Source organism: Cucurbita pepo, chromosome 6, assembly GCF_057944985.1.
Source record: "Cucurbita pepo subsp. pepo isolate OVF chromosome 6, ASM5794498v1, whole genome shotgun sequence".
Taxonomy (NCBI): domain Eukaryota; kingdom Viridiplantae; phylum Streptophyta; class Magnoliopsida; order Cucurbitales; family Cucurbitaceae; genus Cucurbita; species Cucurbita pepo.
The window spans coordinates 7,024,387-7,027,814 of NC_141803.1; the positions used below are offsets into that span (position 1 = coordinate 7,024,387).

The 3,428-nt window shown below is 38.4% G+C and overlaps 1 non-coding gene across 1 annotated transcript; it reads left to right on the forward strand.

Moving 5' to 3' along the window:
- The first annotated feature begins 545 nt into the window (after window positions 1-545).
- On the forward strand, window positions 546-618 carry TRNAA-UGC (transfer RNA alanine (anticodon UGC)). The gene has a single exon. It is a non-coding gene; the product is annotated as a tRNA-Ala (tRNA).
- Window positions 619-3,428: the final 2,810 nt, after the last annotated feature.

Here is a 3,428-nt window from a genome sequence, read left to right on the forward strand (position 1 = left end):
AAGCTATATATGGTACATAGCTATATATAGTAGATGGTTAAATCTGGTAAAGCTATATTTAGTAGACTGAACCATATATATATCCCGTCCAGTAAAGCTCTTAAATGTACTTTTCTATTCTCTGTACTCTCTTGTTGTACATGCCTGAAGTCATCAATAAAAAATCCTTTTAGCCAGAGTTCTCCTTGCAACTTCTCTCTATCCTTCTCTTTGTGTTCATCTAGATCGAGCGTGTGCGTTGTTGTGCGATCCTAACAACTGGTATCGATCCTAACACTAACATATCACATTATGCACAGGATTAAAAATTCATAGGCAGCAGAGTTCATTTAGTGGGTTATTTTAATGTTACTTAAATCCTGAGAAATTTGATCGGTTTGGAGCCTTCACTCACGATTCTTGGTGTTTTTCTTTCACATTCCTTTAATTCATACTTGATTTAAGTTTAATACAAAGATCCAAGCACATTCTAAAAGTACTTCTTAAGAAGAGTCCAAAATGGCTTCTTACCTCATCATGAACGTTCGGGACTTTTATTTTATAAAGGGGGTGTAGCTCATATGGTAGAGTGCTCGCTTTGCATGTGAGAGGCACGGGGTTCAATTCCCTGCACCTCCATTGTATTTGTTTTAAGATTAAATATTGAATGAGTACAGATTTTAGCCTATCACCCTATTTCTTTTTTGTTCTTGTTGTAAGTATTTGAACTCGTTAAGTCTGTTTTTCACTTGTGATTTCTTGTCATGATCTATCTTTAGGACTCTTATCCTTGGATTATGAGGTCTCAACCTTAGTTCTGGTCTACGGGTCTTGGTACTATTATTATGGGTTCTTATCTTCAGAACTTGGATCTTTATCCTTGTTCTAGTCCTTGATCGTTGTCTTGTTCTCCAAGACACTATTAGTATTTATCGTACTAGTCATGAACCTGACATTCTGTGTTCAAGGCTTCGTATGTTCCAAGTGACACAGTCCGAAACTACATCAAAGGGTTCGAACATTTTAATTGACACAATTTAAACCTATGTCATAGCTTAGTGCGTCAAAAACGATTTAGTATGAACTCGCATCTAGGTTTAATACAAGGTTACATAGCATTTAGAAGTCATCTATGTTAGGATCGCACAACAACGCACACGCTTGATCTAGATGAACACAAAGAATGGGATAGTGAAAATTGCAAGGAGAACTCTGGCTAAAAGATTTTTTTTATTTTTTTTTATTGATGACTTCAGGTACGTATAACAAGAGAGAGTACAGAGAATAGAAAGTACATTTTCAAAGCTCTACCGGACGAGATATATATATGGTTTAGTTTACTATATATAGCTTTACTAGATTTAGCCATCTACTATATATAGCTATTTACCATATATAGCTTTACCGGATATAGCTTTACCATATATAGCTTTACTATATATAACTTTACCAAATTTAGCTTTACCGGATATAACCGTTGACCAAGCTATAAATAAGGAGCAGGCTCCATAACATAACAATTCTCCCACTTGGAGACTGATCCAGTTAACCAAGAATTTCATTCTCAAACGATCACTGCACCATACCAATTAAGGCTTTGCATAACCTTAATTTTCCAACATCAACACATTTTGTCAACATGTCTGCTGGATTCTTTGTGCTCTCTATCTTCTCCAAACACATATCGCCTTCTTCCACTAACCTGCGAGTGAAGTGGTATCGTCTTCTAATGTGTTTTGTCCTAGAATGATAGACTGAGTTTTTCACCAACTGTATGGCACTCTGACTATCTGTATAAAGGATCTTCTTGCACTACTTCCTACCTAATTCTTCTAGATAGTCTGTCATCCATATCATCTCCTTTTCAGCTTCAGCTATTGCTACGTACTCTACTTTAGTAGATGAAAGACAACGCATTTCTGAAGCTTGGACATCCAACTCACTGCTGTTCCATCTATAGTGTAGATATATCCAGATGTGCTCTTGCTAGAGTCTACATCTCCACTCAGATCAGCATCCACAAAAACTTGCAAAACTACTTTGCCATTGCCATAACAAAGTGAAGTATTGGATGTATCTTTCAGATATCTCAGAAGCCACTTCACAGCTTCCCAATGTTCTTTCCTTGGATTTGCCATGTACTTGCTAACAACTCCCACTGCATGTGTTATGTCAGGTCTAGTGCAGACCATAGCATACATCAAACTCCCAATTGCAGAAGCGTACGAAACTGATGCCATGTGCTCACGTTCCTCAACTGTCTTGGGAGATTGCCCCTTTGACAGTTTAATATGATTTGCCAAGGGGGTAGTCCTGGGTTTAGCATCATTCATCTTGAATTTGGACAACACCTTCTCAATGTACTGCTCTTGGGATAGATTTAATGTGCCAGCAGATCTATCTCGAGAAATCCTCATCCCAAGAATTTTCTTTGTTGCACCCAAATCTCTCATCTCAAATACTGAAGACAAGCTTGCCTTCATGTGGTTTATCTCTCTCATACTTGATCCAACAATTAGTATATCATCCACGTATAGGAGTAGAAACACATAAGAATCAGTGTATTCTTTGAGATAGCAACACTGATCCTTTTCACTTCTGTGGAAACCACTCTTGCACATGAAGAAGTCAAACTTCTTGTACCATTGTCTCGGTGCTTGTTTCAGACCATACAAGCTCTTATTGAGCTTACACACCATGTGCTCCTTGCCTGGAGCTGCAACCTCTTCTGGTTGTTGCATATAGATCTCCTTATCTAGATCTCCATGTAAAAACGCCGTTTTTACATCCATTTGCTCAAGGTGCAAATTCTCCGATGCAACAATACTCAGCAGAATTCAGATAGTAGTTAATTTCACAACTGGAGAAAAGATCTCAGCATAATAAATGTCTTTTCTTTGTGAATATCCTTTAACTACTAACCGAGCCTTAAACCTCCTTCTGCCATCTGGTTCAACCTTGATTTTGAACACCCATTTGTTCAACAGAGCTCACTTTCCTGTAGGCAACTCAGTTAGCACCCACGTATTATTCCTTTCAAGTGAGCTCATCTCATCATCCATGGCTTGCTCCCACTTGGTTGAATCTTCCACTTGTAGGGCCTCATCAAAGAACTTTGGTTCTCCTTCGTCAGTCAGCAACAGATAATGTAATGAGGTTGAATATCTATCTGGTGCTTTGATAGTTCTGGATGATCTCCTCAACACCTGCTCAGGTGCAACTTGCTCCACGTCTTGTTCTTCAGCAATAGAATCAGGAGTTTCTTGAGCTTCTGTTGTACCATCACTACGTGAATTTTCTTGCCACTCAAGTTCAACTCCCACTTGCTTCGTAGTCTCAGAGTTTATCTTCTCTCTGTCCTTGTACATGACATTTTCATCAAAGGTCACATCACAGTGTCTTAGGATTTTCATATTTTTCTCATCCCAAAACCTGTACCCGAACATGTG